The sequence below is a fragment of the Lissotriton vulgaris genome, chromosome 3_1 (genome assembly GCF_964263255.1).
Source record: "Lissotriton vulgaris chromosome 3_1, aLisVul1.2, whole genome shotgun sequence".
NCBI lineage: Eukaryota > Metazoa > Chordata > Amphibia > Caudata > Salamandridae > Lissotriton > Lissotriton vulgaris.
The window spans coordinates 991,230,767-991,252,801 of record NC_141689.1 but is presented as its reverse complement, the minus strand read 5'-3'; positions in this window follow the sequence as shown (position 1 = coordinate 991,252,801).

The following is a 22,035-nucleotide window of genomic DNA, read 5'->3' as shown; positions in this document are numbered from 1 at the left end:
ACATGAATAAAAAAGATTTTAAAAAAGTTCAAAAAAACTAAGGATTACAAAGATTGAAGCTGGATAGAAAAGGCATGCTCAGAACCATAGCAATGAATGAAAAACGCTGGGGGTCATCCTCGACTCTGCCCTCTCCATGACCAAGGAGGTCAACGCCGTCTCCGCTTCAGGCTTCAACATCCTCTGAATGCTCCGCAGGATCTTCAAGTGGATCCCCTCTGACACGAGAAAAACTGTCACCCAGGCCCTCGTCACTAGCAGATTGGACTACGGGAAAGCCCTCTAAGTAGGAACAACAACCAAGCTTCTGAGATGGCTCCAATGCATACAAAACGCCTCGGCACGACTGGTCCTCGACATCCCCCGACGCAACCACATCACCCCCCACCTGAGAGACCTGCATTGGCTCCCCGTCAACAAGAGGATCACCTTCAAACTCCTCATCCACACACACAAAGCCCTACACAACGCCAGACCAGCTTACCTTAACAGTCGACTCAGCTTCTATACCCCCATCCGCAGCCTCCGCTCAGCGAACCTCACCCTCACCACAGTTCAACGCACCCGGAAAACCACCGCCGGCGGCAGATCCTTCTCCTACCTCGCCGCCAAGACCTGGAACACTATCCCTACCGGCCTACGTCAGACCCAGGGCCTGCTGGCCTTCAGATGACTTCTCAAGACCTGGCACTTCGAGTAGCAGCAAACCACCCCTCCCCAGTGCCTTGAGACCCTCATGGATATGTAGCGTGCTCTACAAATGATTGAATGATTGATTGAAAAACAAGATGCCGCGCCCATTGCAACCACCTGGGTAAGTTCGCGTGATACTTTCCTCGCGAGCACACAAAAACAGACGCGAACACGCAACTGCGGCCCGAACAGGAAAAGCGCAACGCGAGCTTGCAACTAGCCACCGGAAACAGAAATACGCAACGCAAACAGTGAAAACAAGATGGCCGCACCCATATTGTGCCGCATGGGTAAGTTCACGGTAGCCCCGGTGAAAAAAATCCTGCGAACACGCAAAAATAAAAAAATCCTCCATCTCGCGAAAGTTTGTGGATTTTGCGGACTGCGAGTACGCTTTTGCACGAATTTGTGTACCGCGAATTCGCAAAATTCGCCCATACTTACTGTGTACACAGTGTGCTACGGGACCATGGGGGAAGCCTCAAGGCCCCTGCAGTCCAAGCCGGCTCCTGACTCCTGCGGGCGTCAGCATTGCTCCCACAACCAGGGTACTGCTGGAAATAGCAGCTCCCTGCTTGGGGGAGCAATGTTTTCATCTGCTATCAGTAAGCCGGGGTTGTTTGACTGCTCAGGCTTGCAGAAAGTGGGAGTATGTTTGCTTTTGCTTGGTGTGAGATGTAAGCTCCCACCGATCAAAAGCAATCAGCTACCTCATGAGTGTGGGCACCACGGGAGGTAACAGGTGCTGCCTCTGGGGGGGTGGCAGTTATAGGAAGGTGAAATCTGACTGCATGGTTGCCCCCAATTATCTCCTGGTGTTTTGATGGTTTTTGACTTAGTTTGGCTGGGAACCCTGCTAAACAGGGCCCCAGTCTATCTGCTTTCCTCTTTAAAGTGATTCCATGTACATTAGGAACACTCCAGATTGGTTACTGGGTTACCCTTGTGAGTCCCTAGTATATGGTACCTTAGTACTAAGGGCATAGGTACCCCAGAGGTCTACCAGGGGCTGAAGCATGTATTATGCCACCCCTGGGAAGCCTTCCAAAATGGCACCACAGGTCTGCTACTGCAGCCTGTGTAAGGTGGTGCATGCACCCCTTACTAAGATATAGGTTACCTGTATCTACCTTTTATCAATGACACATATACACCTATGAGTCACTCCTATGGGAGGCCTTATCAATCCTGAAGGCAGAGTGCTTGGTTTGTTTGGGAGGGTGCCCATGCATGAGCAGGACCCCTCTGCAGCTTTGCAGCTTTCAGAATCTATTCCCTGTAGCTATTCTGTGATGCAGCCAGACCATATACTCTTAAGTGCATTAAAACCTTGCGGTAAATGCTAACTTTGGAATGACTGCATGGAAACATGTCGTGTTTGGAGTCAAACACTTTGGAATCCTACCCCCCCCCCCCCGCCAGTCCCGGCAGTGGGGGTAGAATTCCACCCTCCTAGAGGGAGAGACATGTACACACTGACCTAACTGGTAATAGTTTAGAAGAACCCCAGCATCACAACATGGATGCTGCAGCCACAGACACAAGTTTGGCCTTCTGCTGCTGGATGAAACTCTGGCAGGGAAGGCCTGGGTAATAGGTTTCCTGTCACAGGGAGGTGTAACTACCTCCCAGACAGGCTTTAGTGTATTTGGGCTGGGTGGGTGCATTCAGAGAATGCTTTTCAGACAGTGCTAGGGGCACACTTGGTGTCCCTGTGCATATGCCAGTTCTAACCGGTTGCCGGGGCACTCAGCCCCTTGTCTGGAGTGAAACTGGACAAAGGGAAAGGGGTGTAGCCACGTAGCCACCCCATCCCTGGATCCTCCCATAGGTGGGTCCCCAGAGTTTGTCCAACCCCCTAACTTAGTATAAGTATGGGAACTCAGTCCTTAGCTACCCGGTCCCGGCGGAGAGGGGTAGGCTAATGAGCACCGACACGGGAGCCTTGAACCTTAGATACAGAGGCTTCACTCCCGATGTACGACCCGCTGGGTACTGTTGTTGCTTATAAATCCTGACCATTAGGCAAGGAACAGTGTAACACAGGTACTTCATTCCATAATCTGTAATAAGTTACTGATACTTAGGTAGATCATGTTTTGTAGACAGATTTTCTCCTTTGATAGGTCCTGACGAATCGCGTGTCAATGTACTTTAGCGAGAAACATGTCGACGACTTTCTACAATTTGTAGTCTAGTCTCAAGCTAGAAAACATACCTCATTTTAACTCACTGCTCCGTCTACAACACATTGCCCCCTCACCCGCACTTCACCTACAGGCAGTTTGATTAAAAGATCTCTGCTAAAGAGCCCATCTTTGAGGAGCCGCCCGTTGGGGATTGCACCACCTACCCAACGAGGAGCATTGCCTATGATGAAGCATGACACCTCCAACGGTGTGTGAGGCCATTATATCCAACAAAATGGATACCCCTTGGTAGGTTTCCACTGAGCCTTCAGCTCTACTTTACACTCCTGTGACCTTCACATACACCCTTCCCAGGAACAGCCCAGTTCTCTTTTGTAACACTGAATCCCAGTCTTTAGGACTTCAGATTACACTTGGACGAAACTCTTCAACATATATCCTGGAACTTCAACATTCTACATCAACTAGAAGACAGAAGAATCTCCCTTGGGGTCAAGGAGTGACTCCCCTGTTCAAACAGGCACCAAAGAACCATCTTGCCAGTCTGCATTTCCAAGGCTCTCGCCGGATCCCGACACAGTTGCGACTCAGGACATAAACTTCCAGACTTCTTAGAGGCCAACACAAGATCCCAGCAAAGCTGAGACCCACAGCCCTCATGAGTGAATTGGGACTGGAACTCCTGGACACTGTGCACATTTGCTAGTGCATCAATGTCCTGAGCTTTCCCGAAGTTGTGCATTTGGGCTACTTGTAGTCCAAGCCCCAAGCACTATCTGCACTGAAGATTGTGGGCCTAAACTCCACGAGTTTTCCGTGAGCCTGCTTCTTGCATTTCTGCTCAAGGCCCCTTTGCGATCCTTAGTCCATCGACTGGTGGGTCCCCACGAAGTTAACTCTTATGTTTCTTGGGCTTTCCTGGTTGCCCCTGACATGCCCTGACTCCCCTCGAAAAGGTGAGTCCCTCAGACCTTGCTGGTCTGCACCGAAGCAAGTCTTTGATTTCTGCATGGGTTGCTGTTGCCAAGGCTTGTTGGGTCCAATCTGGAAACCGTCACCGGAGCACTCGACATACTTTGTGGGACAGCTCAAATCCAGCTCCTGGTCTTCGTCGACGCCTCCTGGTCCTCGTGGCTGAAGAGTCAAGCTTCACCTTCTTCATATGAAATCACCCGATATCGGTTGGCATCTTCTCATTGCCTTCCTGGCCACTGACAAGTGACCCAGACTCTGTCCCCTCTGCTTTGGGGTTCTTCAGATCTTCAATCCACCCTTGGAACCACCCAGACATTTTCCACTTGTCGCCTGCAGCATTTTTCAGCAGCTCGCCATTGAAATCGATGACAAAACCAGACACACAGTCACCCGGCTTCCCTGGGTGAGGTAACTCGAGTACTCCAGTGCTCCGGTGGTTATTGACTCTATAACCTCCTTGTTCTAAAGGGGTTTGACCCAAGTCCTCTTCTAAGTGTCCTTAATCTGTAATTTTCCAACTGCAACTTTACCCTTAGAAGTTAATGGGGATTCCCGGCTGTGTTTAAACACTGCACGCGTCCCCATGGGTCCCCTGTGTCACTACCTTGGGTGGTTCCTGGTGGCCCTAGTGGCTCTAAAGGCTCTAGGCCTTGTATCTATGTCAGTTGTGGTTCTTATACCACTTTCTTAGTATATGGTTTGGTACGTCCCTAGGGCTCAACGTATACTGTGCTAATTTATTGTGTGCTAAATAAGTTTACTGAATTTACTTTTGCCTCTAGCCTCATAAAGAGACTAGAGGGATGTGTTTAGAATAAATACATATATTTTATATATATACCTGTTGTGGTTCTTCTTTAATTTGGTCATTCATGAGATTATAGATTGGTAAAACAAGCTGCTTTATATTCCTTCAAGACTTAGCCTGAAGGCTGCTCTCCACAGCTACCACTAGGATAGCTTTCTATATAGATTGTCTTTAAACTACCATCATTAACACCTTGGCTGCTAGGGGTTTTCCCGCTGGGTGCTGCCATTCCATAAATCCCACTTTACATGACAAAGCCAGCTCGTCATAAGCACAGGGCAGGTAAAGCCCATGACGAGCTGGCTTTGTCATCAGCACTGAAGGGGTTAAGGGTTGTGTGGACTGGTGCAAGTTGCCCACTAGAATAGTGGACAGCATATGCCAGGCCAACTTCTCACAGCAGTCCCTAAGGCCGTAATGGCTACAGGAGAGGGTCACACAGCAACCCTCCATTGTAAAACTTTGACCTGGGGAAGGGGTGGTACCAGGGGGCAGGGGAGACAGGGGTCCGCAACAGACCCCTTAGATTATTTTTATTCAGCCCTGGGGAGGTTAGGGTCCCCGGGCTGCATTCATTTTTATATGTTTTGCCACAGCGAGGAGGCAGTCACTGGGGCATGGGTGGGCCTCCCGTATATATATTTTTAAGTAACCCAAGGAGGTGGTAATCACCAGGGCTGCTGGAGGGCTGTGCGGTCCTTACCACATTAATTTAACTTCATATGCCCTGGGTAGGTTGGGGTTCTTGGTCAAAGGTGACAGAAGGGTCCCACCCACACAAATATTTTAGAGTGCCCCCCTAGGAGGGGAGGCCCTTGCACTCCCCTCCTTTATTTAATTGCTCATGCCCCAGAATCTTGCCCACCTGGGGGCTAACCGTTACAGAAACACGGGAGACTGCTTTTCTTTTTTTCTATTTTTCAGCAGGACCTGTGAATCCTGTATGTTTCCCACCAATTTCTTTTTTTTAAAATGCCCTGCTGGACACCACAGAGGCCGAAGGGATAATGGTATTCCTACCTTGACCCTTCTCTTTTTTTAAAGTTTTTTTTATGGGACTCAAGTCCCAAGATGGCTGCCAACAGGACCTGGTTGAAATGTTGGCAGCCAATTACATTTCAGCACCGGGACTGTTGGATCCTCTGAGAATCAGAGTCCCGATATTTACACATTTGGATTTCCCTTAATATTTCCAAAACTACTGAACAGATTTATGCCAATTTACAAAATGGTCACTTTTTGGACCAACAGCTACCTTTCAGCTAAATTTTATATCATTCCTTTCAACTAAATGAACTTGATGGGAATTGACATGGGGAAAACACGGTTAGGCCTTTTTTTTCTCAAACCTCACTTGGTGGATCTCCACAAAACCTTCAAGACAGCAGCTGAAGTGAGCATTGTGTTTCTTTTGAAAATTTCGCAAGGATTCCTCAAACAAGGTATTGGCAAAAGAAAAGCCCTCTTCCTATGGAAACTATAACTACCTACTGTCAACAAGTACAAATATATATTGGATTCTGAATTCTAACCCATATAAGAGAGCACCTGTCCTTTGCAGAAATGGGATCCCAGGTAGAGGAGGTTGAGGAAGATGACTTCATTGGTCAGTATAGAAGCAGAGAATCATATTCACAAATAGGCCTCTGGGAAATTGTAATCACGCCAGCCTAATTGGCATAGGTTTGATAATTACGTATTCACAAAATGTATGTGAAATTACCAAGATTCATGCCATTACACCACATTGCATCAATTCGCAAGATGTACCATTAAGGTAGTTTTTCAACATAAGCCGCATTTCAGGTGGATTTTTTATCCAAGCGGGCAGTTCGGGTAATATTTTAGTATGAAAATCCAAATCCAAATGCAAGTGGCAGTTTTTTGAAGCAGCAGTTCATTTAACGTGGGTGATCAACAAACGTTTCAGGTAGATTTTTTACTGAATATGACCGTTTTGGTTATTTCCATTATGTTACGCTATGCAGATTTGGAGAGTGCACCTGGTAGGGTATCCTGGTGCTGAACTCATGTGAGTCTAGCCATAACTCGGGTTTAGTGGGACTACTCAAAAAGGCGGGTCTTCAGCTTCTTCCAAAATTCAGTGAGTGAGGAGGAGGCTCTCATGTGTGGCAACAGATCGTTCCATGCTTTAGGAGCGACGTAGGAGGAGGTTTGACCACCAGTTCTGTTTTTCTGCATGCTGGAGATGTGTGCAGAGTACAGATGAGCAAAGGTGTCTGTAAGTTTGTGAAAGCAGATTTGATCGTTGAGGTTTGCAGGGCCAGTGTTTTGTAGTACCTTCAAAGTGTAGGAGAGGAGTTTGAATTGTGTTTGGGTATGGCGAACCTGAGGCACTCCTACAGGTGTGCTCTGATGTGAGTGAGGCATGGGAGGCAGAGAGGGATTTGATGTTTCAAACAAAATGTTGAATTATATTGTGGACAGGAATATTAAAGTTAAGAATATTGTTTTATGTTTTTATTTTAATATTGTTATATAACGATTGTTTCATAAAATATCGTTGTATGTCATTTCATTTTTATGGATTATTTTATATGTTTTTGTAGTATTTTATTAGTGCGCTATGTTAATTTTAGAGATAATAAGTAGTCTTAATTTATTGTTTCACATTTTGAAACATTTTGAATAACTGTTAAATATTCATTTTAATGACAAAAACTCATCTTTATTACAAAAACTAACTTAAGTAACTTCTAGGCAATCCGGGTAGCTAGTAACTATTTTATTTAAAATTGAACTTAAAAGGTCCTCGAGTCAGAACCCAGGAGAAAATTAGGTTACACAAGACCTGATTTAGGATATAACAGGGACATTATCCTTAAGGCTAAGAGGAGGTTGCAGAAATAAAACGGACAGATACTCTTGTAGATAAAAAAGCAGAGAAAGACACACTAATGACCCTACTAGACTGTTGTATTAAGCCTGACACCAGACTGGCTGCCAGGACTCTAAGGTGCACAACATAAAACTGAGCAAGCTCTTAATTCGTTTAACTTCCTTGTTTATATTACAACCATTAATTCTTCATGTGAAATACATTTCATAAACATGCTTTCTCATCATCAATCACATTTTTTACTTTGCAAATCATTGAGAGTTCCAAACTCAACATAAAGATAACATAAAATAATGTTTCTTAATATGAACACATAAGAACCCAATGCATTTCGGGACCTTTCGTGGCCCCTTCGTCAGGGGTCTGTCGAAAAAAGAAAGAAATTAGTGTATAGAAAACTATTCCTTTGATGTTTATGAGTTTCTCAGTTATTGTTAGCCATATAAAATTGCTTCATAGTTATTCTTATATCTCGATATTTGAGATTTAAGCCTTTTAATTTTCAATGGAATAATATTCCTCTCTATTTTTATTTTGTAGCCTTCACAAAACGATATCAATCAATCAATCAATCAATCAGTGACACTTATAAAGCGCGCTACATACCCGTAGGGTCTCAAGGCGCTGGGGGGGGGGGGTGCCGCTACTGCTCGAACAGCCAGGTCTTCAGCTTCTTCCTGAAGGAGAGGTGGTCTTGGGTCAGGCGCAGGTCGGACGGGAGGGAGTTCCAGGTCTTGGCGGCCAGGTAGGAGAAGGACCTTCCTCCTGTAGTCGCTCTTCGGATGCGGGGGACGGCGGCGAGGGCGTGGTTGGCTGACCGGAGGTGGCGTTTGGGAGCGTAGAAGTTGACTCGGCTGTTGAGGTAGCTCGGGCCTTGGTCGTGTAGGGCTTTGTGTGCGTGGGTGAGGAGGCGGAAGGTGATTCTCTTGTTGATGGGGAGCCAGTGAAGGTCTCTCAGGTGTCCGGAGATGTGGCTGGATCGTGGGATGTCGAGGATGAGTCTGGCTGAGGCGTTTTGGATCCGCTGGAGTCTCTTCTGGAGCTTGGCGGTGGTCCCGGCGTAGAGGGCGTTGCCGTAGTCCAGTCGGCTGGTGACGAGGGCCTGGGTGACGGTCTTCCTGGTCTCTGTGGGGATCCACCAGAAGATCTTCCGTAGCATGCGTAGGATGTTGAAGCACGCCGAGGAGACGCTGTTGACTTGCCTGGTCATGGAGAGGGAGGAGTCCAGGATGAAGCCCAGGTTTCGTGCATGGTCTGTCGGTTTGGGTGCGGTGCCCAGGGCGGGAGGCCACCAGGAGTCGTCCCAGGCGGAGGGTGAGGAGCCCAGGATGAGGACCTCCGTCTTGTCCGAGTTCAGTTTCAGGCGGCTGGTCGTCATCCACTCGGCTACCTCTTTCATCCCTTCGTGCAGGTTGGCTCTGGCGGCGGCGGGGTCGTTGGTCAGGGAGAGGATCAGCTGGGTGTCGTCAGCGTAGGAGATGATGCTGAGGTGGTGTTTGCGTACGATGGCCGCGAGGGGGCTCATGTAGACGTTGAAGAGGGTGGGGCTCAGGGATGATCCTTGGGGGACGCCGCAGATGACTTCGGAGGCCTCTGACTTGTACGGTGGTAGGCGGACTCGCTGTGTTCTTCCGTCAAGGAAGGAGATGATCCATTCCAGCGCCTTGTCCTGTATTCCGATGTTGCTGAGGCGCCGTATTAGGGTGCGGTGGCAGACCGTGTCGAATGCCGCGGAGAGGTCTAGGAGGATGAGGGCCGCTGTTTCTCCATTGTCCATCAGGGCTCGGATGTCATCGGTGGCGGCGATGAGGGCGGTCTCGGTGCTGTGTTTGGCTCGGAAGCCGGACTGTGAGGGGTCGAGGGATCCGTTCGTCTCGAGGAAGGCGGCCATCTGCTTGTTGACGGTCTTCTCGATGACTTTGGCTGGAAACGGGAGAAGCGAGATGGGGCGGTAATTCTTGAGGTCGGTGGGGTCCGCTGTTGGTTTCTTGAGTAGAGCGCTGAGTTTGGCGTGTTTCCAGCTTTCAGGGAAGATGGCGGTGTCGAAGGATGTGTTGATGATGTCTCGCAGGTGGGGTGCGATGACCGCGTCGGCCTTGTTGAAGACGTGGTGGGGGCAGGGGTCGGTTGGTGATCCGGAGTGGATGGAGTTCATCGTGCGGATGGTGTCTTCGGTGCTGATCGGGGTCCAGGCGTGGAGGGTGGTGGTGGGGGGGGGGTGGCTGGTCGGTCGTGGTGTGCGTTGGTTGGTTGTTGAAACTGCTGTGTATGTCCGTGATCTTGTTGTGGAAGTATGAGGCGAGGGAGTTGCAGAGGTCTTGCGATGGGGTGATGTCGTTGTTTCCTGCGCTGGGGTTGGAAAGCTCTTTCACGATGTTGAAGAGTTCCTTGCTGTTGTGTGCGTTGTTGTCCAACCGGTCCTTGAATGCTGTTCTCTTGGCGGCGCGGATCAGCTGGTGGTGTTTCCGGGTGGCAAGTTTGTAGGAGGTCCTGTTGTCCGGTGTCGGTTCCCTTTTCCAGACTTTCTCGAGGGCTCGGCAGTTCTTCTTGGAGCTCTTGAGTTCGTCGGTGAACCATGGGGCCTTCTTGCTGCCGGGTCTGCTAGGCGGGGTCCTCAGCGGGGCGAGTTCGTCCGCGCAGTTGCTGATCCACTTCGTGATGTTATCGGCGGCCTGGCTGGGGTTCGCTGAGCTGGCAGGAGGGTGTTGGCTCAGGGAGGTGGCGAGCTGGTCTGCTGTGATCTTGTTCCAGCTTCTGTGGGCGGTGTGTTGCTGGTGTTGGTGGGTCGTCGTTCTCTTGAAGGTGAAGTGGACGCAGCTGTGGTCCGTCCATTGAAGCTCTGTGGCGTGGCTGAAGTCGATGTCTGTGCTGGATAAGAAGACGGCGTCGAGTGTGTGTCCGGCGAGGTGGGTGGGGGTGGACACCAGTTGCTTGAGTCCCAGGTTGGCGAGGTTGTCGAGCAGGGTGCTGGTGTTGCGGTCGTTGTTGTTCTCCAGATGGAAGTTGAGGTCTCCCAGGAGGATGTAGTCAGCGGAGGGGAGGGCATGCGGGCTGATGAAGTCGGCGATGTCCTCGCTGAATTGCGTGCGTGGTCCAGGGGGTCGGTAGATCAGGGTGCCTCTGAGGGTGGTGTTCGGGTTGGTGTGGATCTGGAAATGCAGGTGTTCGGCGCTGGTCAGGGTGTTGTCGGTGCTGGTCGTGAGACGGATGGTGTTCCTGTGGATGATGGCGATGCCTCCTCCCATCTGGTTGGCGTTTCGGTCCCTCCGGACGATCTTGTAGCCCTCTGGGATAGCGATGGCGATGTCGGGAGCTGAAGAGGCGTTCATCCAGGTCTCCGTGAGGAAGGCAACGTCAGGGGCTGTGGCGTCTAGAAGGTTCCAGAGTTCGATGGCGTGTCTGTGGACGGAGCGGGTGTTGAGCAGGATGCACTTGAGGTGGGTGCTGCTGGTGTTCGGCTTGGCGGGTGCTGGTGCGAGGCTGGTCCGGGTGCAGGAGAACTTGCAGGCGTGGCAGCTGAAGGGTCCGTGGGTGCGTCTTGGAGTGGCTTGGTGGCATTCTGGGAGTCGGCCGGTGTTGAGTGCGGTGAGGGTGGCGGCTGAGTACGTCAGGCGGGTAGGTCGAGATCTTCGAGATCCAGGGGTCCTGGCGCTGGTCGCGATCCGGTCGCGGACGGGCGCAGACGGGCTTACCTTTGGCGCGCCTTCGGCGCACAATCGGCGCGCCCGCTGCGCGTGGCCGCTGCGCGTTCGCACGGTCGCCATTTAAGGCCAAGTGCGCGGGTGGGCGGGGCAGCTGGGAGGCGGGAGTGGGGAGGGTTACAGAAGACAAAAGGGGCGGGGACAAGCGGCGGTGGCGGGAAGGGAGGGCGGGGGGCGGCGCGGTAGGCGGACAACAAGGAAGGAGAGCAAACACGTAGAAAATGCAAAAACAGGCACAAATTAGCGCAAACAGCGGGGAGAAAACAGAGATACACAAGTTAAACAAGGCAAGCACAAAAAACCGTCAAAACAAGGGAAAAAACGCTCGCAGCGGCGGCAGCCGGCAAACGAGGCAGCAGCGAGGCAGAGGGCAGGCAAGGGGCACACGCAGCAGCTGGTGGCCGTGCGGTGCGGGGGTGTCCCAATATGACCATTAGCTGTACATTAGATAATTGTTTTGTATTCATTGTTCATTGTTAATTTAAACTTCAACTGAGCCTACCTACCGTGACTGACAGGGCGCTTGGAGTAATAAAACGGTATTCCTATGTACAAAAGGGATGAAGTTGAGCGAAATGCTTATAAATATCCTGTACTTAAACGTTGCTTTTGCACATTTATCTAATTTCAAAATAAGACGGATGAAATAATTACCTGCGAGCCGATGCGTGATGCGTTGGTCTCGCTTCTATGGCCAATTAAATTAATTTTATACTGAAAGGAAATAAAAATAAGGTTGCAGTCTAATTTCATTGGACGGCAGGAATATAGTCTATTTTACGTGTACATGCAACAAACTAATATTATACCTGTTCCGTATAACGTTTCCGAGTCTTTCTTGTTTTTTGGGCTGACAGCCCACACCAACCTGTTGAAAGGTTGAGAGTCTTGTTTTAATACCATGATCGTTTTTATAGTCAACCCGTATTAATGCAGAAGGGTTTTAATTTACCTGCGGTCCTATGCTGTGGCGCTTCGGTCCCGCAGTGTTGGTCTTTCGAATGTTTTAGCTGTGGAAAGACCACAGAATTAGTTTACCCGATTTGGATTTGTTTTCAAATCCCGTTTACTTTAAACGTTTCTGGAAAAACGCATTATGCGGCTTACCTTAATTGCAAGTTTGTTGGCCTTGTACCGAGATTCCACTCTGGCGTGTTTGCAGCCGCCATTGAAGTTTTAGTCCTTCATCTAGTTTTAGTGTTTAAATTTACAATAACATCAAAAAGGGACTTTAGCGGTTCTGCACTGGTTAGTTATTAGCGACTAGGGGCAGCCATTTTAGAGTGTTTTATAAAAACGATCGAACCTAATTTAGTTATGACTTTAGACTTGTATTTAGTTTGTATTCAAATAAAAATAATTCTTTGCGACTTTTAACTAGTCTGATGTTAATTTCCTCAAACTGAATAAAATTAATAAAACAAATGAGCAATGATAGTACGAATACATAACATGTGCACCAAAGCAAAAATCGCATTACCGAACATATATAACATCAATTAAATATTTACAATCCCTATATATTCTATAGCGTTGCCTGCCTATTTACAATCTTCTGTTTAGTGTGTTTGTGTGTGTGAAGTGATGTGAATTATTAGTAGTTTGTGCCTCTCTGAATCAATTTATAAATTTTTAATTGAATCGCGTATCTGAATTCACGGGGGTGTCGGGACTGACCATCAAAATTGGTTGTTTAAAGAAAACATATCATCTCAATTTTATCGTTGAGCCCAAATGGGACCAAAGTCTGTAATTTCCGTATCCAGAAGGCTTCTCTCTGGAGAAGAATCTTTGCATTATCGAATCCCAATCTTTGTGGAACCTGTTCGTCTATTTGGAATCTCAATTGCGCTATAGTGTGCCTTGCTTCTGTCCAATGTTGCGCTAGAGGTGATGTGATATTTTTCAATCGTATCCTACTCTTGTGTTCCGTTAATCTCACTTTTAGCTTTCTATCTGTTTTTCCTATGTAGAGGAGTCCACATGGGCATTTGATGGCATATATCACGTGTTCGGAATTGCATGTAGTGTTATGCTTAAGTTGAATCTTTTCTCCTGTTCTTGGATGCAATATTATATTTCCCGGAATGATGTTATTGCAATTTTTGCAGTTGTGGCATTTCATTGTCCCTTTAAATGACGCTTGGTCTTCAATGGTGTTTACTGACTTGCTAGGTTTGTTTAGCATTTCTTTGAGATTTTGTGCCCTTTTGTAGGCGAACAAAGGTTGCTCGTGGAACAATGAACCAAAGTCCTTTTCTATTTGCAATATCTCCCATCTTTTTTTGATTATTTTCTTAATCTCCCAGGATGATGTAGAGTATTTCGATACAAATACCGTTCTTTTGTTTGTTTTCTTCAACTTTTTTACTAGTAGTTCCTTTCTAGGAATAGTTTTAATCTTCTCTACATGTGCCTCCAAGAGTTTTTTCGGATAGCCTCTGTCCAAATACTTTTGTTTTTGTTCATCAATGCTTTTATCACAAATCGCTGGGTCTGATGTGATTCTCTTGATTCGCATGAATTGCGACACTGGCAAGTTGTTGATTAGGCTCGCTGGGTGAAAACTGCCAAATAGCAGGGCATTATTTTTGTCAGTTGGTTTTTTGTATACACTTGTGTGTATGGAGTCTTCTTTAATTTCCACTAAGACATCGAGGAAAGGCAGTGCTTCAGTGCTTATGCTGTGTGTAAACTGGATCCGAGCATCAATATTGTTGAGATTTTGAATGTTCTCCAGTAGTTTCTTTTGTGAATCTTTCCAAAGTATAAAGATATCATCTATATATCTTTTATAGTGAACCAGTCCTTGTTGCCATTCAGGTTTTGTCAAAATGTGGTCATCTTCAAATTTAGCCATGTAGATATTGGCGTAAATACAGTCATACCTAAATTAGGTTCGATCGTTTTTATAAAACACTCTAAAATGGCTGCCCCTAGTCGCTAATAACTAACCAGTGCAGAACCGCTAAAGTCCCTTTTTGATGTTATTGTAAATTTAAACACTAAAACTAGATGAAGGACTAAAACTTCAATGGCGGCTGCAAACACGCCAGAGTGGAATCTCGGTACAAGGCCAACAAACTTGCAATTAAGGTAAGCCGCATAATGCGTTTTTCCAGAAACATTTAAAGTAAACGGGATTTGAAAACAAATCCAAATCGGGTAAACTAATTCTGTGGTCTTTCCACAGCTAAAACATTCGAAAGACCAACACTGCGGGACCGAAGCGCCACAGCATAGGACCGCAGGTAAATTAAAACCCTTCTGCATTAATACGGGTTGACTATAAAAACGATCATGGTATTAAAACAAGACTCTCAACCTTTCAACAGGTTGGTGTGGGCTGTCAGCCCAAAGAACAAGAAAGACTCGGAAACGTTATACGGAACAGGTATAATATTAGTTTGTTGCATGTACACGTAAAATAGACTATTTTCCTGCCGTCCAATGAAATTAGACTGCAACCTTATTTTTATTTCCTTTCAGTATAAAATTAATTTAATTGGCCATAGAAGCGAGACCAACGCATCACGCATCGGCTCGCAGGTAATTATTTCATCCGTCTTATTTTGAAATTAGATAAATGTGCAAAAGCAACGTTTAAGTACAGGATATTTATAAGCATTTCGCTCAACTTCATCCCTTTTGTACATAGGAATACCGTTTTATTACTCCAAGCAACCTGTCAGTCACGGTAGGTAGGCTCAGTTGAAGTTTAAATTAACAATGAACAATGAATACAAAACAATTATCTAATGTACAGCTAATGGTCATATCGTTTTGTGAAGGCTACAAAATAAAAATAGAGAGGAATATTATTCCATTGAAAATTAAAAGGCTTAAATCTCAAATATCGAGATATAAGAATAACTATGAAGCAATTTTATATGGCTAACAATAACTGAGAAACTCATAAACATCAAAGGAATAGTTTTCTATACACTAATTTCTTTCTTTTTTCGACAGACCCCTGACGAAGGGGCCACGAAAGGTCCCGAAATGCATTGGGTTCTTATGTGTTCATATTAAGAAACATTATTTTATGTTATCTTTATGTTGAGTTTGGAACTCTCAATGATTTGCAAAGTAAAAAATGTGATTGATGATGAGAAAGCATGTTTATGAAATGTATTTCACATGAAGAATTAATGGTTGTAATATAAACAAGGAAGTTAAACGAATTAAGAGCTTGCTCAGTTTTATGTTGTGCACCTTAGAGTCCTGGCAGCCAGTCTGGTGTCAGGCTTAATACATAGGTTTACATGGTGCGGCAGACATCAATCAAAGGTAGCACACAATCTTGATTAAACGCCCTCAAATTTGGAAACAGTGTGCAGTACCCACACACATACATTCCTACTAGACTGTTGACAGGTTATTACCCTGGATCACACCGAATGTATAATATACTGAAATTACATTAGTACTTGCTTACGTCGGACAAATCTTTGCAACCTTTCTTATTGCAATGTCCAAGTATCACTTATCGTAAGGCTGTAACCATACGGACAATGATCAGCCGCTGTTACCCTATTGACCTTATGCCCAAGAAAACATGGCTACCTAAATTGAATCAGGGTTTTTACTCCTGTGGAAATTGCAGTATGTGTAGCATGTCTATCAATGGAATCAATGAATTTTTATACAATGAATCACGCATGTTTTGGATTAGGACACATTTAAATTGTACGACTAATTATGTTGTCTATCTGCAAGTGTGGTCAGATTTATTTGGGGCACACCATACGATCATTGAGGGATCGTATTGCGGAACACTTCAGAGCTGTTAAGAATCTAGATGAAAGATACCCTATAGGGGCTCATGCAAAGGAATGTCCAACTCAGAATATGCTGTGAGGTTTTAAGTTTCATTGTATTGAACATGTATTACCTGATGTAAGGGGTGGTAATCGAGAATTAAGGTTAAGACAGATTGCGGCCCCCCAGATTATGAGGTTACATGCTGCGTATAAGGGTCTCAATGTAGATAATGAGCTACAATACTTTCTGGGCACTTGAGGTAAACCCTGCTCATATCCTTTTTTTACTTGACCTTGTAAACTTTATTTTCCTTTACCATTGCCACTCCATTGGAACACAGTAGCTGGCAAAGATGCATAAATTAATTGACTCTTGAAGCTTCCTTTGAGAGATATGACACCGTTTGAGACCTTTAGTTGCATTCCAATATGGCACAGTGTTTATATTTTTACACTTTGACCGTGATAGTCTGTTTTTGATTTTGATACCATGAGGACTACCTTCCCCATTGTTTGCAGGTATGACCAAGTACTATACAGTGTTTTCTTTATTACTAATTACCTGATAAAGTTGTTGAATGATGTGTTTTTACCGTGTGTGAGTTTACTTATTTGTAATATGTAATTGGAGTACCTTGAATTCAGGTGTTCTGAGGGTGAAAAGTTGGAAGTCAAGTGGAATACTTCCTAGCGGATTTAGAAGATGCAATACTGCACTCTTTAGTGTAATTACTTTTCCTACTTAATATTAGTCTATGGACAGCATAGTTTGCTTTGAGAGATATGACTCTGTTTGAGACCTCTAGCTGCTGTTTCAATATGACGTTCGTGTTTACATGTTATACTTTGAATGTGTTAGTCTGTTTTTGATTTTGATGACACCATACAGATGTATAAAATGGCAGTTCAAAATGGTGCCCATGCTAGAAGCTGAGATGCCATGAGGAAAACTCTCCTCGTTGTTTGCAGGAATGACCATCTACTGCACAGAGTTTTTATTACTAATTACTTGGAAAAGTTGTTGAATTATGTGTGTTCACCGTGTGTGAGCGTACTTATTTGTAAAATGTTATTGGAATACTCAGTAGTGCTCAGGTGTTCCGAGGATGAAAGGTTGGAAGTCATGTGGAATACCCTCCTAGTGGATTTAGAAGATGCAACACTGCATTGTTTAATGTAATTACATTGCCTACTGATATTAGTCTATGGGCAGCATAGTTGATCGCTGCATGTGCTTTTTGCATTTATTGATATTCAATAGTGAAATTTGGAAGGTGGTTCCGGTGATAGTAAGTCAGAGGCTCTCTCATGAAAGGCTATAGAGTGTTGGATATTGTGAGCGTACTTATTTGTAATATGTTATTGGAATACTCAGTACTCAGGTATTCCAAGGGTGAAAGGTTGGAAGTCATGTGGAATACCCTCCTAGTGGATTTAGAAGATACAACACTGCATTGTTTATTGTAATTACATTGCCTACTGATATTAGTCTATGGATGCTAGTTGATTGCTGCAAGTGCTTTTGGCATTTATTGTTATTCAATAGTGATACTTGTAACGTAGTTCCGGTGATAGTAAGTAAGAGGCTCTCTCATGAAAGGCTATAGATTGCTGGATATGATCCTTACGCCATGTAAAGAAACGGTGATCATACTCGATAGCTTGATCTTCCTAAACAGTGGATTCTCATTTTGTCCTCCTGAAATATATGGTGTGGATTATGTTTTACAGATACAGGAATTGCCGACTGTTGGATTGCAAGATAATGAGGAATTAAGGGATTAATTTCTAAGATATAGGTATGGATTACTTTATAATAATACCTATGTGTGTTTTGTAGATTGGAAATGGTTGTATTGATAATGATTAATATTATTTAGGTGCTTGTAAAAATCTATATTTTACTACTGAGGACTGAACTTGAGTCTGACTTATTAGGTAAGTCATAACTGGATGAATTGGTGGCTATGGTCGTTTATTGGAACATGTTCAGTTCCCACCTGCACACTCTCTTTTGGTGAATCGGATTTGCACAAAAGCTTTAAGGTGTATTAGGGGCTTAAAACCCCAAAAATAATTTTAGACCCTCTTTGTATAGATCAGTCATACCTTTTTTATTCTTTGCAAAAGGTACCCTACACTTTCTTCAAGTGTGATTAACCACAAATCACGATCCTTTGTGACTTTTCTTCACTTTTTCACACCTTCACTAACTTTAGTGGGAGTAGGCGAATGAAATAGTGGTCATTGTTGCTTATATATTTTAAATATTACATATTTTTTGTAGCACTGATAAAGTTGGTGGAAATTATCCACGAGACGAAACACGTGTTGGCTGCATTCTGTTCAGACTGGCTATGATATTACCCAATTAGAATTCTGACGTTTGTAATAAAACAAAGAAATTACTATAACTACGGACGGCTGTATTTACTTTGGAATGGACATTTTCTCAGGATAAAATTTTGTTTGTACTGATTGAGAAAGGTATAGTATGTTAAACCTTTGGTGGTAGTTTACTCTTGCAGTGTAAATGTACAACTAATAACTTTTCCATCAGTAACTGTTTGAGTAGTAAGTAACCCATAGCACATTATGAGGAGTTACAATTACAACTAGTTAGTTACTACTCGTAAGTTTACTACTCATAAAGTTGCTGGCAGCTGAGTTACACTGCAAGATGAACTTACACCAAAGTGTGACTTTGTGAACCGGGTTACCTAATGCACACTAATACTACCTATCTTGGGACAGACATTGTTCTAACTGAGACTCTTCACTACGATGATTCTGTCTCTTTCATGCCTGGTTAGTAAGTGGGGTTACAAAACAATGGGGGTAACCCAGGCTGGTCACTAGGACCTGAGTAAAGAACAGTACATGAAGGGAGTGGTCCCAGGGAGACCAAAATATAACATGAACATCAACATCACCTTTAAATCAATTGCAATCAATATTATTTAATGTTAAACATATTTATTCATGTCAAATATGTATTATCATGTTCAAAAGCAGCACATTGGTAGATACAATTGTGAAGAGGTACCCCAAAGGGGAGGGAGGGAGGGATACATGCAGCAATGTGCAAAAAGTGAAAGTTAGTGAGAGAGGGAGGGCAGTGAACAAAATGTACATCCAAATCATAAATGGCCTATCCAGTCCTATCCAAGGTTAACCTATTTACAAAACCATACTATTTGAAAAGACATTGTGAATCTATCACTATTATCAACATATGGCAAACAAAATAAATCCGTCGTCGTTTTGACCCAGGGGTTGTGTCTAGGAAATTCTAGTCCTTACAGTGGGGACTTCATCAGGACCGTGGGTGTCATGAGTCACAACACTGCTATGATTTATATAGCCTGATTGTGCCTTAGTCAGAACGGCGCTAAGTGTTGAAATGCTAAAATAGATATATATTCAGATATGAAGGATCTAAGTGGTTGTACATATTTCATATATTCTGATCCATAGTGGACATTCAATAGAAAGCAGAATAAGATTCAAGTATGTGAGAACTCTTTCAATGTGATTACACATGAGTATACAAATGGGAGGCATTGGCAGTTGAAAGCTTTCAGGCTTTACCAACGTACGCACATGTTAACTGTCAAACGTGAGCACATATTAACTGACAAAAGTGCTGTACAAGTGAATGAGTCAGTGCATTGCTCTCAAACCTATTTAAACCACGCCCACCGCTTGAGACTCGCTTAGTCTTGTATGCTCGCGTCACTCACCTGTTTCCAGATTTCTCCTTGGCGGAGTCTGTTTAGCAGCTTCACCTCAGCTGCTTCTACATTCCTCATCAGTGGCATCTGCGGACCGGCTTCCCCTTCTGGCAGCATTGTCCTGAGCCCTGTTCCGCTTCCAGCTGGTCCGTCTCATTGTTCCGTCCTCCTTCTTGTTTCCCAGCTGGGAATTCTGGATCCTAAAAAAGAAAACACATAAAGGCCTGATTAAAAGACGGCAATAGCACGCATTCCCGAATAAGAAAGTGAATCTTCAGGGCATGTAATTCAACGCTTCCTGGAGAGTTATTTTAACTTTATTTAATGATGACGGCTCATTGAAAGGATCTCTGCGGACCTAGTAACTTTTGCTAATTTGTACAATGCGACTTGCACCAAGCAGTTTGACAAAGAGGTTGCACTGTTAAAAAGAAATAATTGAACAATTATTATTTTGATGAACATTGGGATAAGAACTTATGTGCTCAAGTTCTCACTTACCATGAATGTATGAACATTATTAAATAACAGATTGTTTAGAGAGGCAAACAAATGGAGTAAAAGTCCTGTAAGTTGGAGAGTTAAATACAAATTGGATTGTGAATTGGTCCACTCATAACTTGATTGCTGATAATAAATACTCTACTCATTTCTTGTGTTTTAGGAAAAATACCTAAATCCGTTCTTGAATGAATAATATTCTAGAAAGCTCAATAGTAGAGCATCAGGATTTCGAGACTTTAGGTACTTACAACGAACTTTAACAAAACATAAGGAATCATTGTATATTTAACAGCTTGGTATTTACCTTTTTGTTTATTTACATTTAGAACTAATCAAAGAAGTCACATGATCAACCCCTGTTCAAAACGAGACAGAATTCAGAGATCGCATCTTCCCACAGAAAACCTACATATCCCGAATTCCCAGAGAAAAGAGACTTCAGTGCAGTAAGACGTCCGGTGACATCTCGTCATTTTCTCTCTTTCTCTCTTCTCGTCCCCATTCCCTTTCCCACTGGGGTGATATAGTTTGGCCATGCATTTTCTACTACAGCCTTTCTATTTTACTTCAGAGGAGTTGGGGAATAATCAACACCAAAATTCAACACCCTGGAGAACAGGTGAGAGGCCGTCATAACAGTGGGGGGCACCTACAAGTAATTGAAAGGACCTTTAGTATGTTCAGGAGATGGAACCAAAATTAAAAGACAATTATATAAAAAATGATGGCCATGTATTTATCCTGTATCCACCAGTGCAAGCAGTGGCGAGACTGACAATAAAGGGCCTATGGGCTCTAGGGTCAGGGAGGGATAAATCCTTGTACATTGCTGAAAAAAATAATATCCAAATATCAGCACAAGAGAAGTTTGCGGCATATATGGAAAACAAATTTTCATTGCTAACGTCCCCAGGGACAGTGAAATTACACTTACTTATTAGATAAACTCATTTAATTTATTTTGGAGATTTAGGCAGGATTTAATCAGAATGCTGTATAAATCTGGCAACAAAAGCAAATGGGAAATAATGAGTCTCACCACTAACACAGGTTGTTAACTGATGTCTATTACAATAAATATAAGTGGGAGCAGGAGAGAGAAAAGTATCTTGGGGAAGAATTCACATTCGTTCACTGGATTGCACACGGAGCACTGAATGTGTACAAGTTAAATACTGGCTTTATGGCCAGAAACGTGCACACACTATGTTAGGCGAACAGCCACTAAGTGATGTTCTCACCTGGATGATGACAGAAGGTGCATTAATAGACCCAGGGGGGGACACTACTGAGCCCAGGGGAATGATTACAGCTGCCTTTAGAATAAGGCTTGGCCGCGAGGAGTGAGCAGTATAATCGTATGGTATGAAGTGATGATTCATTTTAATCATGGTCAAGTTCTCCACATTTTGAGGGGAGAGCTTGTTCTTCTGACTGTGACAACTGTGCCAGCTGCACTGAACACAAGCTTAGAAGACGCCCTGGCTATCAGACAAGCCAGATACTTTATTGCCCGCCTGCTGGTCACATGCTATTGGTTGGCGCATCTTTCCATACCTATAATCCAATGGGTTGTGATCCAGGTAGACCTCTTTTGGGTCATCCAGATAGTCTTGCACCATCCTCTGAATGGTCATTGGTGCTGCCACTTGTTTGACCTCTGTTTCTTTCACCTCCGCACTTGACTTAAGCTCTGACACTTGAAACCAAACCATTGCAGCCGTTGAGTTAGATTCTTCTTTTGCTGATGTTGCTGGTGATGATGGTGATGGCCGTGAGAAAACTGCACTGCCCTCTCTGGAAGTTGAAGGCTGCAAACCAGAACTTCGGTCCGGGTCTCTAACCTC